Genomic DNA, 21,955 nt, shown 5'->3' on the forward strand with positions numbered 1-21,955 from the left:
ATGAAAAGCCAGTAGGAAAGCTACCTATTACAATGAATATTAACAGCAGAAACAATAGAAAGTCAGGGAGCATTTTGCTCAGCCAAACGCTGTGACCTTCTATTGCCAGAAACCACATGACTGTCAGTCACCCATGACAATAGCTAATAATCAATGTGATAATTGTATTTCATCAAAAAATGAATGAAATGCAGTTATGTCTTCTATAGCCTCTGGAATGTACTGCCCACTGCCCACTGCAGAATGAGTTAACTGAGAATCCATCAGTGAGTCAGATTACTAATGTTACAGTGAGAAAAAGATGCAAAGAGGCAGGAGAACTGAGAAGCAGGCACACATAATTTTAACTATGGATTTCTCTAAAACAACAAAATGCATTTTTATAAAAAAAGGTAATGATTTAATCAGCATAAATGCATTAGTTTTGGGTGTACAATCCTGATAAGTTTCTCTTTAAACATCCAATAGGGACATCATAAACCCATCCCCCTTTTAGCTGCACCCACTTTCTTGACTCATAAACACAAGTTGAAATGTAATAAAAAAATAAATAGAACATCATAAACCCATCCCCTTTGGCTACACCCACTTTCCCGACTCATAAGGACAAATTGAAATGTAATAATAAAACACATAAATAGGACATGATAAACCAGTCCCCCTTTGGCTGCACCCACTTTCCCAATTCGTAAGGACAAGTCAAAATGTAATTCTAAAACAATAAATAGGACATCATCAACCCATCTCCCCTTTGGCTGCACCCACTTTCCTGACTCATAAGGACAAGTCGAAAAGCAATAATAAAACAAATAAATAGGACATCATAAACCCATCCCCCTTTGGCTGCACCCACCTTCCTGACTCATAAGGACAAGTCAAAATGTAGTAATAATAAAAAAAATAAATAGACCATCATAAACCCGTCCCCCCTTTGGCTGCACCCACTTTCACAATTCATAAGGACAAGTCGAAATGTAATAATAATAACAAAATAAATAGGACATCATAAACCTTCCCCCTCTTTGGCTGCACCCACTTTCTCAATTCGTAAGGACAAGTCGAAAAATAATATTAAAAACATAAATAGGACATCATAAACCCGTCCCCCCCTTTGGCTGTACCCACTTTCTTGACTCATAAGGACATGTCAAAATGTAATAATAAAACAAATAAATAGAACATCATGAATCCGTCCCCCCTTTAGCTGCACCCACTTTCCCAACTCATAAGGACAAGTCAAAATGTAATAATAAAAAAATAAATAGGACATCATAAATCCGTCACCCCTTTGGTTGCACCCACCTTCCCGACTCATAAGGACAAGTAAAAATTTAATAATAAAACAAATAAATAGGACATCGTAAACCCGTTCCCCCTTTGGCTGCACCCACTTTCCCAATTCATAAGGACTGGTCAAAAAATAATAATAAAAAAATAATAGGACGTCATAAACCCGTCCCCCCCTTTGGCTGCACCCACTTTCTCGACTAGTAAGGAGAAGTCAAAATGTAATAATAAAACAAATAAATAGAACATGAAGAATCCGTCCCCCCTTTGGCTGCACCCACTTTCCCGACTCATAAGGATCAGTTGAAATGAAATAATAAAACAAATAAATAGAACATCATAAATCCTCCCCCTTTGGCTGCACCCACTTTCCTTACTCTTAAGGACAAGTCAAAATGTAATAATAAAACAAATAAATAGAACATCATGAACCTGTCCCCCTTTGGCTACACCACTTTTTCGACTCATAAGGACAAGTCTAAGTGTAATAAGAATAAAAAATAATTAATAATTTATTAGATTTAGATTACATTTAAGAATGTAAAAAGAATAAAGAATAACAAATGGGACATCATAAACCCATCCCCCCTTTAGCTGCCCCCACTTTCCCGACTTGTAAGGACAAGTTGAAATGCAATAATAAAAAAATAAATCGAACATTATGAACCTGAACCCCGTTTGGCTGCACCCACTTTCACGACTCATAAAGACAAGTCGAAATGTAAGATGAAAAATAAATAAATAAAATCTGTTTATAGCCTCGTTAACTGAGATGTTTGTAAACGTGTTGATACATTTTCAAGATTTTTCGCCTTGAGATATAATGTAATAATAAAACAAATTAAATAGGACATCATAAACTCGTCCCCCCTTTGGCTGCACCCACTTTCCCGACTCATAAGGACAAGCCGAAACATAGTAATAATAAAAAAACAAACAGAACATCATAAACCTGTCCCCCCTTTGGCTGCACCCACTTTGACAATTCCTAAGGACAAGTCGAAATGTAATAATAATAACAAAATAAATAGGACATCATAAACCCATCCCCCTTTGGCTGCACCCACTTTCTCAATTCGTAAGGACAAGTCGAAATGTAATAATAAAACAAATAAATAGGGCATCATAAACCTGTCCCCCCTTTGGCTGCACCCACTTTCACAATTCATAGGGACAAGTCGAAATGTAATAATAAAACAAATAAATAGGGCATCATAAACCCCTCCCCCGTTTGGCTGCACCCACTTTCTCGACTCATAAGGACAAGTCAAAATGTAATAATAAAACAAATAAATAGAACATCATGAACTTGTCCCCCCTTTGGCTGCACCCACTTTTCCGACTCGTAAGGACAAGTCGAAATGTAATAATAAAAATAAATAAATAAAAAAATAAATAAATAAAATCTGTTTACAGCTTCGTTAACTGAGATGTTTCTAAATGACGTGTTGATAAATTTTCAAGCTTTTTCGCCTTGAGATATTTGTTCAGGTTCCTGTAAAGAAGGAAACATGCTCCACTGGCTTGTGGATATCAGAAAAAAAAGATATATATATAAAATAATTTTTTATTTTTTTTATTTTTTTGGATTGTAATCTTCAGCTCTCCTATGAGTAAGTGCCCGAGCGAAACCTTAGGGAATTTTCTATAGTACATGTTGTCAGTATTTTAATCATCCCCAGCTGTCAAAACGCATGTAGACCGCCTCCTCTATTTAAAATGTGTCTTCTAGGCATAAAATAATTAAAGGTGCAGGACCATAAGGTAAGCCGAGAGCCACTCCAATGTGACAAAACCCAACATATGAAAGGCATTATTTCAGGAAGTTTTAAATATAAATTTTGTTTTTGGCAGACGGCTGCAGGGCACACATTTTCTGTACTGTCAAGTTTGATAGTAAAAATATTTATATTTCAAATAAGAAGATTAAATTGCAGCCTTGTGAGTTCTGCTCTGCACACACGCGCCTGTCACTTTATCACAGCGTTTCATAACAGAGTTACCGCTGTTCACGGTTTTTTTTTTTTCTGTTTTTTTTTTCTGCTGACACAAATAGCATCTGATCTTATGGTGACAATGGTTACGTACGCTCGGTCCCGTCTATATATACCTCCAAATCTGCTCTAAAGTGACTTGTGCCCCTTTAAATTAAAGGAAATGTTTGTGCAGCTCCTTTTTGACCCAAATGTCCACAGACCCCCATCTTACAATTTATTTCCGAATATACATTACATAATTTATTATATAGACCTGGAGAGGCTGGTGTACTTACTTTACCTTCCTTACCTTCCTTTTTGGCAAGTTTTCCTGCCTGATGTTAAAATGAGCATCAAGCTGAAGGCGATTTTATAAAACGTCCTTCTTAACCTATTATCTACCAATGTCCTTTTTTTGGGACGCCTAATTTTTTGCTTAAAATTCATTAAATTAAATTAATTATTTTTTTTAATTTATACATTACATTAATTAATTTTGCTTACATTTCATTTTCATTTTTAATTTTTAATTTTTTTTTCATTCAAAATCTGTCATTTAATAAGAAAAAAAAATGAAAATTTCTAATTTGGCAAGTAATGGGTTAATATAAACATCATAGAGTGCGAAATTTCAAAGTAAGTACACCAGCCTCACCAGGTCTAAGATGCAGTTTACACTGGAATATCTTATAACAGATCTGATTGGTTATGATGCTATGCTATGTAACTTGCCATACATTTTTACCGGGTTGTTCCCTTTTATTAGCATTCCGCCAGCACTATAGGTGTGGGGACTTCCTATTCCATATTTGTTGTCTTATTGCAGTGGTAGACTAGAGCCTCCCTGGACCTCATTAGGCATGGTGAGTTCAGGGTCATCGAGGGTCTAGGCATATGATCAGCGATGGTCGAAGGACCCGTATAAGGACGTTAGGGAGTGGAGTGATCAGCCTCAAATGAGTAGTGGGAGGTGACCCCACTCCCCTCTCCCCCCTTTCCCGGGTCCACCATCGTATTGTTTTCCAGGTGTACCCCATGTGTTGCTGCGTAGCTCCTTTTCGACCCCAATTTCCGCAGAGACCCCTTCCCCCCATCTTATAACTTATTTCCGAATATACATTACATAATTTATTACATAGACCTGGAGAGGCTGGTGTACTTACCTTACCTTCCTTACCTTTCCTTTTTGGCAAGTTTTCCTGCCTGATATTAAAATGAGCATCAAGCTGAAGGCGATTTCAAAAAACTTCCTTCTTAATGTAAACATCATAGAGTGTGAAATTTCAAAGTAAGTCCACCAGCCTAACCAGGTCTAACATTGGAAAATCTTACAACAGATCTGATTGGTTATGATGCTATGCTATGTAACTTGCCATCCACTTTTAGCGGGTTGTTCCCTTTTATTAGCATTCCGCCAGCACTATAGGTGTGGGGACTTCCTATTCCATATTTGTTGTCTTATTGCAGTGGTATACTAGAGTCTCCCTGGATCTCATTAGGCAGGGTGATTTCAGGGTCATCGAGGGTCTAGGCATAAGATTGGCGATGGGGGAAGTGTTAGGAGGTGCCCCTGCTCCCCTCTTCCCAGGTCCCGGGTCCACCTTCATATTGTTTTCCAGGTGTACCCCATATATTGCTGCGCTCGCCGGAACTTTCCTTATACCTGGTGGGACCCCGATAGTCACTGTTTTGTGCCCCTTTAAATTAAAGGATATATTTCTACCCCAATTTCCACCCTCTCCCCCATTCTTATATCTGTGGCCAGCAATTCCATTTATAGGCATTAAGATTTCCGAATATACATTAGATACTTTATTATATAGACCTGGAGAGGCTGGTGTACTTACCTTACCTTCCTTACATTCCTTTTTACCAAGTTTTCCTGCCTGATGTTAAAATGAGCATCAAGCTGAAGGCGATTTCAAAAAACTTCCTTCTTAATATAAACATCATAGAGTGTGAAATTTCAAAGTAAGTCCACCAGCCTCACCAGGTCTAAGATGCAGTTTACATTGGAAAATCTTACAACAGATCTAATTGGTTATAGTGCTATGCTATGTAACTTGCCATACATTTTTACCGGGTTGTTCCCTTTTATTAGCATTCCGCCAGCACTATAGGTGTGGGGACTTCCTATTCCATATTTGTTGTCTTATTGCAGTGGTAGACTAGAGTCTCCCTGGATCTCATTAGCCAGGGTGAGTTCAGGGTCATTGAGGGCATAGGCATAAGATCGGCGATGGGGGAAGTGTTAGGAGGTGACCCTGCTCCCCTCTCCCCAGTGCCCGAGTCCACCGTCGTATTGTTTTCCCGGTGTACCCCATGTGTTGCTGCGCTCGCCGGGAGTTTCCATATACCTGGCGGGACCCCGATAGTCACTGTCTTGTGCCCCTTTAAATTGAAGGAAATGTTTCTACCCCAATTTCCTCCCTCTCCCCATCTGATAACTGTGACCAGCAATTCCATTTATAGGCATAAAGATTTCCGAATATATATTACATAATTTATTAAATGGACCTGGTGAGGATGGTGTACTTACCTTACCTTCCTTCCTTCCTTCCTTCCTTTATAGAAAGTTTTCCTGCCTGATATTTAATAAGCATCGAGCGCAAGGAGAGCTCATAAAACGTCCCTCATAACATAAAAAATCATAGTGTGACATTTCAAAGTAAGTACACCAGCCTTACCAGGTCCAAGATATGTACTTAATTTTGCAGTTTACAAGGGGAAATCTTACAGCAGATTTAATTGGCTTAGTATTCTGTAGGCACTAGTCGTGAATCAGACTGGATATTCATAAATGTCAGGCGAAAGATTGATCATCCATCCATAAAATCTTATCTGTTCTTTCACACAAGCACAGTACAAAAGCATTGTCTTCCTACCCTCATCCTTTACATCCTGTTTTATGCTATGTAACTTGCCATACAGTTTTAGTAGGTTGTTCCCTTTTATTAGCATTCTGTCAGCACTATACGTGTGGGAGCATCCTTTTCCCTATTTTCAAGCATGAATTGCTCTTGTCATCGACCAATGGCTTGCTGTCACAAGTGTATCATGGCCTGATGTGATCAAGGGGAACTAAAAGGTGCCAGCGCAATGTGGATTGCAGATCCACTTTAGTGCCAAGTTGCCATTTACCTGTAGTTGGAGCATATTTAATTCCATCTGGTACTGAAGGGGATAAGGATCATTTCTATACTGCAGTGCTCTAACAGGTAGTTGTAACCTCAGCTGCAGCCATTCCCTTATACTATAAATATCCACTCCTCACTCCTCCTTATGTAGGCTATAGCTTATTCCCATTGCTGTCCATTTGGAAGGAGCCAGTCTCTGGAGGAAGCTGAGGTGTCACTTCAGTTGTAGCTGAGGAGTTCCTACCTAAGTTTTATTTGTTGTGTATTTCCTCATTATTTATCTTTCCTATCTCGTGTTGTCTTATTGCAATGGCTAGACTAGCGTCGCACTGGCCTGCACTAGGCAGGGTGAGTTTAGAGTCAGCGAGGGCCTAGGTACATGACTGGTAACAGGAGGAGGTCCCCGTATAGGGGCGATATGGAGTGCAGGGATCAGCCTCAGGTGAGTGTTAGGAGGTGACCGCCGCTCCCCTCTCCCTAGTGCCTGGGTCCACTGTTGTATTGTTTTCCCGGTGTACCCCATGTGTTGCTGCGCTCACCAGGAGTTCCCTTACACCTGGCGGGACCCCGGTAGTCACTGTGTGACACTTGCCTTCCTCGAAATTAAAGTTCTGTTCCTTAGCAACTGAGTAGTTCTGACACTGAAACAGCTGATCGGCAGTGGTATCGGGTGTCGCACCCCCACTAATAAGACGTTGATGACCTATCCTAAGAATCAGTCATTATTGTTAAAGACTGGGGAAAAAGCCCCTAACTCATTTTCCTTATGGCTGATAGAGGCATACTAGAGGACCGCCCCCCCTTTTTTAAGCCCGAGTTGCAGCTCCCACTTTTTACCGAAAGCCTAGACCTGTATTACATGGTCGCCCACTTGTTAAAATATTTTTTCTTTTTAGTTGTTGACAGGGAATACTAAATATCCCCTGGAGCAGCAGATGTATTTGGCTTCAATGAATTCCTATGTGTTTCCATGGTAACAGACTACAAACAATTTCTGTGTAGTCTGATCCTGTAGTCAAGCATTATTCTACTTGTCTAAACATGAAAGAGAATTAAACGATGGGATATGTTTGACATGGAGGGACAAAGGTCTGCAGAGGAGCTGTATACCCAAAACGAGATTTTAGCAAATTAATTAAAAAAATGAAGGACGTACCCTCTAAATAGAAACACATTAAATTACACATTTATTTGGTACATGGGAGATTTTGCCCATGAATGTCTTTACAGTGTATTATACTGTTAGTATATTTTTCATTTTTATTCTTTTACACCTAATGTATTTTATTGCTTAAAATTTCCTGACTTCAGTATCGTCGTCCTCAGCCGTTCTATCCTTTCTATTGAATCCTGCTCTGATTTTATTTCCCCCATGTGCCGCACCTCTGAGGTGTGAGACCCCATAAATAATGCATTATATACTTGTACACACGTAGAGGAGGGGGTCTGAGACACGTCCGAGCAGCCACAATAGATAGGCCAAGGGTCTGGATATTTATGAACTGTGCACATCCCACCTCATAATAATAACATTTACTGACGTCTTAGAATGATTTTTTTGAAAAATAAAATGAAATAAAATTGGGATCGGCACAAAAACACCTCATCATTTTTCTAAAGAAATGTTATTTAGTAATGGCAAAGACAAAAGTGGCCTTCTGAGGGGAACACAAGATGACCTTCTGGATTACTTACAAGTTTTTATTATTATTATTATTGTTATTATAATTGTTTGTATTATTATTATTATTATTATTATTATTATTATTATTATTATTATTATTATTATTATTATTATTATTATTTGTATTATTATTATTATTATTATTATTATTATTATTTCCATTATTTATTTGTATTATTATTTATTTTGATGAGAAGTAAAGATTTATCCCACATAAGACTGGATCCCATATATTAAATACATTATTATTATTATTATGATTATTACTTTATTTTTGTTATTATTATTATTAGTATTATTATATTTTTCATCTATTTATTTTTATTATTTGTTTTGATTAGAGGTAAAGTTGTAACCCGCATAAGACTGGATTCCATATGTTAAATTCATTATGATTTGTATTATTATTATTATTATTATTATTATTATTATTATTATTATAATAATAATAATAATAATAATACAAATCATAATGCATTTAACATATGGAATCCAGTCTTATGCGGGTTACAACTTTACCTCTAATCAAAATAAATAATAATGAAAATAAATAGGTGAGCAAATATAATAATAATAATAATAATAATAATAATATTTGCTCACCTATTTATTTTCATTATTATTTATTTTGATGAGAGGTAAAGTTTTATCACACATAAGACTGGATTCCATATGTTAAATGCATTATTATTATTATTATTATTATTATTATTATTATTACTACCATCATTAATATTATTATTATATTTTTTCCATCTATTTATTTTTATTATTTACTTTGATGAGACTTTTATCCAACATAAGACTGGATTCCATATATTTAATGCATTAAAGGTTTTTTTTCCAGTTTTGGAGAACCCATATTCCCTTCTGCAGTTTATTTAAAAAAAAACAAAACAAAACAAAAACAAGCTGATCACTGCTGAAAGCTCTGCTGAACTTCTACCTGAGTCATCTAATGCTTTTCCCCCTGTGTGTCCTACTTGTGTCTTCTCTAGCGTTTAGTGGGGTTGACAAAGAGCTCATCGCATCAGTTCCCTATTTAGGGCCCACCTTTAGGGATACCTAGGGTCCGGTATCTGGCTCGGCACATAGGTGTGGAACCTATCTAGGGTGGTGAGGGACTCCAGGGACCAGCAGTAGGTTTGGTCAGGGGTCACCATCTTCCCTCTCGCTAGACTCAGGGTTTCCCTTCCCTTTCGCCGTGCGCTTGGTACTTCCCCATACCTAACGTAACACATAACCAGTGTCAGACTAGGGCGGCAGGGGCCCACAAGTAGCATTGACTCCACTGATCAACTACCTGTAAATATGACATCACAAATTTACCTAGGCTTCAATAAAACAATATACAGGGTAGTTTGTAAAATGAATGATGAGATGGTTCCTTTGTCTGTACATAGTGAAACAAATATATTGTGCCAAGTACTGATCTTATTGTGATGTACTACTGCAAAAAGGCCCACCAGAGGATTCTCCGCCTCTCCTGTGGGCCAGTCCAAGCCTGGCCATAACTCTGGAATGGAGAGGGACAGGAACAGACTGCCAGGACCCAACTACCACCATTTTCCCCCATAGAAAGACACGACACCGTTCTCTTATAAATTAAAATACTTTTATTTGAAATTTTCCATATTTTTGGAGAGAGGCATGGAGAAAAAACCACTCTCATCTTTTGGCATAAAATTTGGTCGCAGCTTTTAACCAGGCATTAACTTGCCAACATCACAGGGTTCAGGTAAATGTACCGCCTTCCGGCCGTCCGGCGCGGGTAATTCACCACCACTTTTCCTACCCCTTCCGCCAAGGAGCAGCACAGCGCCAGCAAGCTGCGACCCCCCCCAAAAACTAAAAAATACCTGAGCCGTCCCAGGCATTTCCGCAACCACCATATCCATAACATCATCATTTGGGATGTACCCATCCAAGCTTAAGGACAGCCAAATATTGCCTTCCAGCTGGCGGTGCCAGACCAACAACTTTTTTTTTTTTAACACTTTATTAACAGCACAACTTGGGTAGGCCCTGATTGACCATGCGCCAGGAGAGATCCTTATCACATTCTTCCTTAGCTCCATGCCCCCTTGGCCAGAGGGTTACCTTCGACCGGATCGTTGTAACACTCCGAACTAAAACAGGGAAACTTGTACTTCTCTGACCGGATAAGGGTAAGAGGCCTAGCTAGACGGCCTTGGACCAGATACTTGAAGCCTATGTGTATCACCAAGTCGGTTGGAGAAAAGAGAGCTCACGCAATCTTGATCGCCTCTGATAGACCCACAGCTGAGCCAAGCTCCGGCAACCTCTCCAATTACATCCACTGTAACAGGAACAAGGAACCGACCACCAAGGCGAAGATCCGCTCTCCTCGCAGCCAACATATATGGAAGTAACCTCGGACCCAGTCACTAGGCCGACTTGGATCTGAAAGGAAAACAATGTCAGAACAGAGAATTCTCGTAACCATCAAACACCTCTTCTCTCCAAGGTGGTACTGGCAAAAACCCACAAACTTTTTTTTTTTTTTTTTAAAAAAAATAAACAAATCACAATCATGTCATTTTACATTAGCCCTGTACGCTGTTCTGAATCTTCTTACGTGACTAATAAACAAGTTTCCAAAAACCAACTCAGTCCTGACATCCCTCTTAATGCATTTCAATTGCAGTCACCTAATCCACTGAAACTGTGCTCATGTATGCTGGCCCCTGAAGCCTTGGAACACCCCAACTCTGGTAGAGTACGTACCGGGTACCACGGCTGGCAAACACCAAAATAACGAGGAACCATCACATTACCAACCAAAACCAGCCCACAAAATGTAGGACTAACTCCGTGACGCTAAAATGAAGGGCCGTCGTCGTGGGTAAAAACTAGTCCCATCACACCCGCTCGCCTAAGAGACATAACCGACAACATCGGGACGCCCGCCGAGTGAGGGAAAAAAGATCCAAAACATCAAGGTATAGATTCGCAATGGGGCGAAAAATCCAAACCCCTCCCTTTTTTTTTTTTTTTTTGGAACAATCTATGGCTAGAAAAGAATAGGCCTACTGTGATCCACTCGCTTGCCGCTAATCATCCAACTCTTAAATACCTTACACCCCACAAGGCCCACATCGCTTCAGTACAGTTCCACAATTTAAAAACGGGAAGACCGACCTCGTAACAGGTTGCTTGCAACCAAAATGGTGCACGTTCACTGAATACTACAGGGTGTGTATTACTAAAGGGTGGCTTGGGAAATCGTCACGCACATCAGCCACCAAACAACACCCGCTGCATAACGTACCATAGAACCGTCAGGTCAATGCAAAATGGGGGCCCGGATCATAAGCCTAACTTCACCGAACACCCCACCATCTAGCTGCGCACTCCCAGCCTTGATCCTGCTGGTGGGTGGAGTTACCAAAATACCTGGGATTGGGATTGCACTAGGGTGAGCGATACTAACCCGGAAACCAGATGCCTGTATTGACTTCAACCCTGCGTTGACCCATAGGCATTCCAAGCCACAAAAAACCTAATCAGCCTGATTACTTATTTGAGTAGGGGGCTGTAGTTGGTTAAGACTTTTACCCACCGGCATCGTCGGACCACTGGTCATCCTCCTATTTCCCAGTCTACCCCCCCTTTTGTTTAGCTGGAACCTAAATAGGGGGAAAGGCGCAATCAAAGTTAGGTTACCGGACCATGCCCGCCGGGCCCAGCATCGGGAACTTTTATATATTATATATATATATATATAACTATATAAACACTTTGTATTGCAAATGATCCCAAACAGCTGGCCCTGCAACGCCGGAAATAATCCACCTACAAATCTGTCTGTTCCTGCTCTTGAAATTATTATGGCACGGCACGATGGCTCAGTGGCCAGATGCAGCCCTAGGGTCCTGGGCCCAAATCCCACCCAGGACACCATACGCAAGAAGCCTGCACGTTCTCCCCGTGTCTGCGTGGGTTTCCTCCAGGCACTCCGGCCTCCTCCCACACCCCCAAAAACATACAGGTCGGGAATCCAGACCGTAAGCCCCAATGGGGACAGCGTCCCCAACGCATGCAAAGCACAGCAGAATATGTGAGCGCTATATAAATTAAAGGTTTCGTTTTTTTGTTTTTTTTTTTTTTTTTTTTTTTTTTTTTTTTTTTTAAAATGGCAATTGGCACTTGACGAGAAATTCCACTACACCATCAGGTCCACCTTTAGAGGCGCCCATATCCTGGTTCCATGTTACGGAATACAAGTTAAAACTTACCGCTCCTGAGGTTGGACACATGTACCAAAAACCCGGGCCACCCAACACTGCCACTTAGTAATACCCTTGGTCGCCAGGGTAAAGGCACCTGGGAAAAACTAATGCCGTAGACACGACCTTACAAAGTTAAAGCATTCCCTGTGGGTTCCCAGAGATGGAGTGTAGAGCGTCCAGGTAACGGGTAATAGTGAATAAACCTGTTTCCATGTGGCCAAGCATTCCGAATAGATGCAAATCCTATAAGGGGTTTGTTTTTTTTTTATATATATAATACAATTGCTTCAAATAATATAGTTAGTCGACACCCTCTATCGTATAATATTAGAATAATCTCTGTCTGGTAAACATTGGATAACCATTTGTCAGTTATATACACCTGAGATCAAAAATTAAAATTGATTTTTTTTTTTTTTTGAGGGGATATTCATGTGGACATAATTATGCAATTAAATAAAATATTAAAGATGCAAATTTTGCACATCACTAGCTCATTTTTGTCTGTTAAGATGAAACACAAACCAGCAGCGAAAAGGTACCAAACCTGCAACTTTTCAGCTACAGCACTAAGTTATAATGGGGATCCCATTTTCCTGCATAAATACCTGTTTGTATAAAGGACTGGCACAAGACTTTTTTTTTTAAAAATAAATAGGAAAGGGTTTTTTACAGTTAGAGCAGTCAGGTTGTGGAATGCCGACCACAGTATTCAGTAACGGCAGATACTACAACTGCCTTTAATATCAGGGTGTGAGATTTCCACAGTCCACCCACAGTGTTGGTCATACATAACTCAGTAGGAAGAATGTAGAATTGGGTGGGAATCCTGTTGCCTGGTGACATCACGTTACCCTTCCCCTGGGGCACTTATCCCACCCAAAATCCCACATAATGGTACTTACCAGAAGATGCAGGAAAAAGCAGACCCTTCTTCTGGAAATTGCACGCCCGGTTCCAACGGCAACTCCGCTGTCCGGACCAATGTACCCAGATGCTGTTCGTCCCGCAGCGGGACCTCACCAGACTTAGTCTGGGGACGAGAATGCGTTTGCCACGCGGCGACCTCGACCATCCGCCGCAGTGGTGGGATCTAGCTCTACCAATGTGACTTTTTTTTTTTTTTTTTTTTTTTTTATTCTCCTCCTCCATGACGATGCTCAGAGCCCCGATGCCCACGCCGATGCTATAGTGAGGCTGACTGACTACGGTCGCCGCAGCTACCCGCACCATGTTTTGACTACAACAATGGCCGGGGTACCTGCAAATGACCGCATAGCACGGTGTTCAACGTCATCCCAACCGCCGCCATACCACGCCGGACCCCCGGGGGGAAGGGGGGGGGGGGCTTTGTTCTGCCTACAACCCCAGTGCGTACAGTGTCACGATGGGGTATATGAGAAGATGTGGGGTGGTGGGGGGGGGCCGGTACAGGGGAGCGGAGCTTATTACTCCAGCAGGCCAGCGCACCCCCCGCTGCAGCGCTTCCAACTTGCGCCTGCAACAGGGACCGCACCAACCCACAGATCGCCCCCGTACTCCCCCCCCCCCCCCGTGCCGGCAGTGATAGGGCGGCGGGTGGGCGGCGCCGTAGAAAAAGAGCGCAAAGCGCTCCTTTTTAAATTTAACAGCAACTCAAACTAACCGGCGGGCGGGCAGTTCCCTCAGAACGCCGCTCGCCGGAACCCATAGCTTATTAGCCTCAGCAGGGAGGGATCCGCTCACAGCTAACAATGCCATGAGCAGCACGCCTCCCTCCCTGCTGAAAAGGGGAGGGGGGGGGTGGTTGGGGCAGATTGACGGCGAGCACAAGCTGACCGGCGGGCGGGTAGTTCCCTCAGAACGCCGCTCGCCGGTACATGTCACTTGTGCCTCAGCATTGAGGGAGCCGCTCGCAGCTAAAAGCGCCGTGAGCAGGACGCTTTCCTCCATGCTGATTTTAGGGGAGGATGGAGGGGGGGGGGGGGGTGGTGGAGGGGGTTAAGGCTGTTAAATAACGGCGAGCGCAAGCGGACCAGCGGGCGGGTAGTTCCCTTAGAACGCCGCGCTCACCGGCACACATCGCTTGTGCCTCAGCAGAGAGGGAGCCGCTCACAGCTAACAGCGCTGTGAGCTGAAACGCTTACCTCCCTGCTGATAGCTCTCTTACCGCCTCCAGGAGCGGGTCCCTGTGTCCGGCTGCCCAAACAGGTCCGGGTTCTGCAGCAGAGAGGCCGGAGGCTGGGCAGCACAGTGATATGTATCCAGGAGGCGGGGCTTAGGCCAGTCACACCACAGAAGGAGGGGGCGGCAGGTCAGTGTCTTTGCAGGGGGAGACCTCTATTTAACATGCATGGGGGCCAGCAGTCAGGGGGCAGCATCTCAAGTTTCTGGCTGCAGTGCCCCTCAAAAGGAAAATATCACCGGATTCAGGAGAACAGTGGCATACACAATAGGTAATTACATATCTCATGCCAGTATTAGTTTGCGTATGATCTGTTGTAGATTGGGGATAGAGGAGAGTAATGCATAGAATTAGAATTGGATGTGAGGCCAATTAGTTGTCAGGATATAAAGATGCTAGTCTATGTAACGTAAGTGGACTAGGAGTGGCCACCATTCACCTCCCTATTAATGAGGTACCTACAAAAAAAGAATACCTGCATCTGTTGGAACATTCCGTGAATGTATCTGTTGGATTCCATTTGGAATTTTGAATATCTTTTCCATGTCAATGTATTTACTAGAGGAATATAAAGGTGCAATATGTTCCCATACCTCTTATGGGTGCTGGGTAGTTTGTAAAATGAACGAAGAGATGGTTCCTTTGTCTTTACATAGTGAGACAAATGTATGATGCCAACTGCTAATCTTCCCGTGATGTACTTCTGCAAAGAGGCCCACCAGAGGATTCTCCTGTTCTCTTGTGGGCCAGTCCAACCCTGGTGATAACTCTGGAAGGGAGAGGGACAGGAACAAAAGGAAAATGTAACCGGATTCAGGAGAACAGTGGCATTTACACCAGGTAAGTAGATCGCGCATGCCAATATTAGTTTGCAAATGATCTCTTTTAGATTGAGATTAGTGGAGAGTAATGAATAGGATCAGAATTGGATGTGAGGCCAGTTAGTTGTCTGGATATAATGATGCTAGAATACATGTTGTAAGTAGGCTAGGAGTGGCCTCCATACAGCCCCCTATTAATATTGTAAGTAGACTAGGAGTGGCCTCCATACAGCCCCCTATTAACATTGTAAGTAGACTAGGAGTGGCCTCCATACAACCCTGTATTAATATTGTAAGTAGGCTAGGAGTGGCCTCCATACAACCCTCTATTAATATTGTAAGTAGGCTAGGAGTGGCCTCCACATAGCCCCCTGTTAATATTGTAAGTAGACTAGGAGTGGCCTGCATACAGGCCCCTATTAATATTGTAAGTAGTCTAGGAGTGGCCTCCATACAGCCCCCTATTAATATTGTAAGTAGACTAGGAGTGGCCTCCATACGGCCCCCTATTAATATTGTAATTAGGTTAGGAATGGCCATCATACAACCCCCTATTAGTATTATAAGTAGGCTAGGAGTGGCCTCCATACAGCCCCCTATTAATATTGTAAGTAGGCTAGGAGTGGCCTCTATACAGACTCATTAATATTGTAAGTAGGCTAGGAATGGCCATCATACAGCCCCCTATTAATATTATAAGTAGGCTAGGAGTGGCCTCTATACAGACCCTTATTAATATTGTAAGTAGGCTAGGAGTGGCCTCCATACGGCCCCCTATTAATATTGTAAGTAGGCTTGGAATGGCCATCATACAACCCCCTATTAATATTATAAGTAGGCTAGGAGTGGCCTCCATACAGCCCACTATTAATATTATAAGTAGGCTAGGAATGGCCATCATACAACCCTCTATTAATATTATAAGTAGGCTAGGAGTGGCCTCCATACAGCCCCCTATCAATAATATAAGTAGGCTAGGAGTGGCCTCCATACAGCCCCCTATTAATATTATAAGTAGGCTAGGAGTGGCCTCCATACAGCCCCCTATTAATATTATAAGTAGGCTAGGAGTGGCCTCCATACCGACCCCTACTAATATAAGTAAGCTAGGAGTTGCCTCCATACACTCCCTATTAATATTATAAGTAGGCTAGGAGTGGCCTCCATACCGACCCCTACTAATATAAGTAAGCTAGGAGTTGCCTCCATACACTCCCTATTAATATTATAAGTAGGTTAGGAATGGCCTCCATACACTCCCTATTAATATTATAAGTAGGCTAGGAGTGGCCTCCATGCAGCCCCCTATTAATATTATAAGTAGGCTAGGAGTGGCCTCCTTACAACCCCCTATTAATATTATAAGCAGGCTAGGAGTGGCCTCCATACAGCCCCCTATTAATATTGTAAGTAGGCTAGGAGTGGCCTCCATACAGCCCCCTATTAATATTGTAAGTAGGCTAGGAATGGCCATCATACAACCCCCTATTAATATTATAAGTAGGGTAGGAGTGGCCTCCATACGGCCCCCTATTAATATTGTAAGTAGGCTAGGAATGGCCATCATACAACCCCCTATTAATATTGTAAGTAGGCTAGGAGTGGCCTCTATACAGACCCTTATTAATATTGTAAGTAGGCTAGGAATGGCCATCATACTGCCCCCTATTAATATTATAAGTAGGCTAGGAGTGGCCTTCATACAGCCCACTATTAATATTGTAAGTAGGCTAGGAGTGGCCTCCATACAGCCCCTATTAATATTGTAAGTAGGCTAGGAGTGGCCTCCATACAGCCCCTATTAATATTGTAAGTAGGCTAGGAGTGGCCTCCATACAGCCCCCTATTAATATTGTAAGTAGGCTAGGAGAGGCCTCCATACAGGCCCCTATTAATATTGTAAGTAGGCTAGGAGTGGCCTCCATACAGCCCCCTATTAATATTGTAAGTAGGCTAGGAGTGGCCTCCATACGGCCCCCTATTAATATTATAAGTAGGTTAGGAGTGGCCTGTATACAGCCCCCTATTAATATTGTATGTAGGCTAGGAGTGGCCTCCATACAGCCCCCTATTAATATTATAAGTAGGCTAGCAGTGGCCTCCATACAGCCCCCTATTAATATTATAAGTAGGCTAGCAGTGGCCTCCATACAGCCCCCTATTAATATTATAAGTAGGCTAAGAATGGCCATCATACAACCCCCTATTAATATTATAAGTAGGCTAGGAGTGGCTTCCATATGGCCCCCTATTAATATTGTAAGTAGGCTAGGAATGGCCATCATACAACCCCCTATTAATATTGTAAGTAGGCTAGGAGTGGCCTCTATACAGACCCTTATTAATATTGTAAGTAGGCTAGTAGTGGCCTCCATAGAGCCCCCTATTAATGAGTGGCCTATCAGAGATAATCTGCATCTGTTGGAACATTCCGTGATTTATCTGTTGGATTCCATTTGGAATTTTGATAATCTTTCCTATGTCAATGTATTTTCTAGATGGATATGAAGGTGCAATATGGTCACCTACCCCCTACGGTTGCCGTACAGAGACATACTATGGCCGTGTCCATGAAGCCATAGGATAGAAGAATCTGTAGCTTCGTTAACAATGGCTGAGTAGTTTTCTAGACAATGAAAATGATTAAACTTAAGTGTATCCGGGGTGCGGGTGGATGATGTCTGGCCTGCCTCATGACGGTTTATATTCACAAGATGCGGCTTCTCGGTGCCCCCTCATAATTATCTGCCAGCGCTGACAAATAATCCCGGGCACAAATATAAATAATTATGTGTATGTGTGTATGCTTAGGGGACATCCTGAGATGTGCCCGAGACATGGGCCAATGCTCCGTGCCGAGTCCCCTGTAACCTCCTGGGAACCGTCCATCTCTCCGGTGGCCTCGTCCTATAACCACATCTGGCAGCTTCCTGGCAGTAATCTCACCCTTTGCCTAGGGGCTTCATGATAATTCTCCTGAATCTAGCATTAATTTCCAGCCTCACAATAATTGGCACACATTAGAAGTGGGAGCATGAAATAAAGTCAACATGTTGGATTGCACCAGTTCAGTGCGGGATGAGGAGAGGGGCTGAGGGGACCCCAAAAAATGCAGATATACCTGGTATTATATCACCCAACTGCACACTATAGATAACACATAAGTCATCAGTAGTTCTGTGGCCATGTAAATGGGTGATGTCTAATAATTCCTCCTTTTAACATATGCTTCAGATGCTGCAGAACTTCTTTTTAAACTTATGTTTTGCTTACCGTTAATAAGTTGATACAAAACACCCAAACTCAAGTTAAAAAAAAAGGTTCTGCAGCAGCTGAGGTGTGTATTATGATATTCTGTAGCTGCTGAGGCGTATATTTTTATTTTCTGCACCAAATGAGGTATATTATGATGTTCTGCAGCAGCCGAGATTTGCATTATGGTGTTCTGCACCAAATGAGGTGTATTTTGATGTGCTGTAGCAGCTGAGGTGTGCATTATGATATTCTGCACCAAATGAGGTATGATGTTCTACAGCAGCTGAGGTGTGTATTAATTTTGTTCTGCAGCAGCTGAGGTGTATATTATTAGGTTCTGCAGCAGCTGAGTTTTATAGTACGATATTCTGCAGCAACTGAGTTGTGTAGTACAATGTTCTGCAGCAGCTGAGTTGTGTAGTACAATGTTCTGCAGCAGCTGAGTTGTGTAGTGCGATGTGTAGCAGTATCTGAGTTGTGTAGCACAATGTTCTGCAGCAGCTGAGTTGTTTATTACATTTATTCCGCAGCAGCTAAGGTGTGTATTATTTGGTTCTGTAGCAGCTGAGATGTGTAGTATGATGTTCTGCAGTAGCACAGCTGTGTATTAAATTTGTTCTGCAGCAGCTGAGGTGCGTATTATGTTTTGCAACAAATTGGGTGTATTATGATGTTCTGCAGTAGCTGAGGTGTGTATTAAATGTGTTTTCCAGCAGTGTATATTATGATGTTCCACACCAAATAAGGTATATTTTGAGGTTCTGCGGCAGCTGAGGTGTGTATTATGTTTTGCACCAAATGAGGTGTATTATGATGTTCTACAGCAGCTGAGGTGTGTATTAAATTTGTTTCGCAGCAGCTAAGGTGTGTATAATTAGGTTCTGGAACAGCTGAGGTGTGTATTATTAGGTTCTGCAGCAGCTGAGGTGTGTATTATTAGGTTCTGCAGCAGCTGAGGTGTGTATTATTAGGTTCTGCAGCAGCTGAGGTGTGTATTATTAGGTTCTGCAGCAGCTGAGGTGTGTATTATTAGGTTCTGCAGCAGCTAAGGTGTGTATAATTAGGTTCTGCAGCAGCTGAGGTGTGTATTATTAGGTTCTGGAACAGCTGAGGTGTGTATTATTAGGTTCTGGAACAGCTGAGGTGTGTATTATTAGGTTCTGCAGCTGAGGTGTGTATTATTAGGTTCTGGAACAGCTGAGGTGTGTATTATTAGGTTCTGCAGCAGCTGAGGTGTGTATTATTAGGTTCTGCAGCAGCTGAGGTGTGTATTATCAGGTTCTGGAACAGCTGAGGTGTGTATTATTAGGTTCTGCAGCCGCTGATGTGTGTATTATTAGGTTCTGCAGCAGCTGAGGTGTGTATAATTAGGTTCTGCAGCAGCTAAGGTGTGTATTATTAGGTTCTGCAGCTGAGGTGTGTATTATGAGGTTCTGCAGCAGCTAAGGTGTGTATTATTAGGTTCTGCAGCAGCTGAGGTGTGTATTATTAGGTTCTGCAGCAGCTAAGGTGTGTATTATTAGGTTCTGCAGCTGAGGTGTGTATTATCAGGTTCTGCAGCAGCTGAGGTGTGTATTATTAGGTTCTGCAGCAGCTGAGGTGTGTATTATTAGGTTCTGCAGCAGCTGAGGTGTGTATTATTAGGTTCTGCAGCTGAGGTGTGTATTATTAGGTTCTGCAGCAGCTGAGGTGTGTATTATTAGGTTCTGCAGTAGCTGAGGTGTGTATTATTAGGTTCTGCAGCAGCTGAGGTGTGTATTATTAGGTTCTGGAACAGCTGAGGTGTGTATTATTAGGTTCTGCAGCAGCTGAGGTGTGTATTATTAGATTCTGCAGCAGCTAAGGTGTGTATTATTAGGTTCTGCAGCTGAGGTGTGTATTATTAGGTTCTGCAGCAGCTGAGGTGTGTATTATTAGGTTCTGCAGTAGCTGAGGTGTGTATTATTAGGTTCTGCAGCAGCTAAGGTGTGTATTATTAGGTTCTCGAACAGCTGAGGTGTGTATTATTAGGTTCTGCAGCAGCTGAGGTGTGTATTATTAGGTTCTGCAGCAGCTGAGGTGTGTATTATCAGGTTCTGCAGCAGCTGAGGTGTGTATTATCAGGTTCTGCAGCAGCTGAGGTGTGTATTATTAGGTTCTGCAGCAGCTGAGGTGTATTATGATGTTCTGCAGCAGCTCACCTGTGTATTATGATGTTCTGCAGCACCTAAGGTGTATTTTGACCATTTTCAGTGGCTGACATATGTATTATATTGTCCATCAACAGCTAAGAGATGTTTCATGAGGTTCTGCGGCAACTGTAGTGTATTATAATGTATTACAGAAGCACGTAAGCAGAACCTTATTATAATCCCTGCAGCTGCTGTAAACCTCTTTTTTAGAAATTCCACACTACTTATCAATCAACCAGTGCTTAGCACAGGGCAAGCAGTTTCCTACTAAACGTACAGTATATTTGATAGTCAATCAAGTAGAGGTAAAGCTTGGTCCCTGAAGAAGCTGTTAGGCGAAACCCAGGGTCAGGCAGTAAGTGGTGTGCCATGAATTTACCAGTGATTTTATATTTTTATCAAAAATTGAATTATCAAATACACCCAGAGGATTCGGGATGATATCTGAACATGCTTGAAAGTTGATGGATGTGATAAAATGCCTTTTAATTGATTCTTGGGATAGAAAAATATTTGCCTTTCATTGCTCAACTTCTTCTTTTCATAGGTTGTGTCCTGCCGCCATATTGGAAGTCAACTGAAGTTAGCACATTGCTTGGCTATTACTGTCAGCATAGCATTGTAGCATGCTCGAAAATAAGCTCCATTCTACCGGTCCTAAACAAGACCTTGGACACAAGTCTCCCTTCTATCAATTAGTGGGCGTCCTTCCTCTGGGACCCCTCAATGATCTAACAATTATCATCTGTCGTTGTAGCTTTAAACATAAAAGATCATAAAATTCAAGACTTTGACTTGTAAAATGTTATATTATTAGTGCCTGAATAATTTGGATCAAACCTCAAAAACCGGCACCAAAGCAAAGAGGAAGGGGACCATTGCTGTTACCGGAAAATTGCATCTCTGAAAACATCATCAATGTTTGTTGAGTTTTCCATAAAGATATCAATGTTTTGGGGTGTTATGAGTCTACTGAAGTGAAGCAAATTGTGGGGATCCCAATGTCAAAATTTAAAGTTGCCGATAAAGTCAATGGGCATATACTAATTTCATTAGTTACCGATAGTTCCCCACTGTCCAGTATAGCATTTCATAACGCTCGCCACCGGAGGTGAAGAAGCAACGAGCTGAAGTGGACTCACGGGAGACCCTGGGCCCTTTTGTGGGGTAAAGATTGGGACTGTGGCAGCTGACCCTCAGGGCATTG

The 21,955-nt window shown here is 42.0% G+C and overlaps 1 long non-coding RNA gene across 1 annotated transcript in view; it reads left to right on the forward strand.

Annotated features, from left to right (window-relative positions):
- LOC142255357 (uncharacterized) overlaps positions 1–21,697 on the forward strand; it is a 43,048-nt gene extending 21,351 nt beyond the window's left edge. Inside the window, exons 2-3 of the long non-coding RNA XR_012727412.1 lie at positions 15,158–15,341; positions 21,296–21,697. This is a non-coding gene — a long non-coding RNA (uncharacterized LOC142255357). The remainder of the gene's footprint in view (positions 1–15,157; positions 15,342–21,295) is intronic.
- The last annotated feature ends 258 nt before the right edge of the window (positions 21,698–21,955 follow it).

Source organism: Anomaloglossus baeobatrachus, chromosome 10 (assembly GCF_048569485.1).
Source record: "Anomaloglossus baeobatrachus isolate aAnoBae1 chromosome 10, aAnoBae1.hap1, whole genome shotgun sequence".
Taxonomy (NCBI): domain Eukaryota; kingdom Metazoa; phylum Chordata; class Amphibia; order Anura; family Aromobatidae; genus Anomaloglossus; species Anomaloglossus baeobatrachus.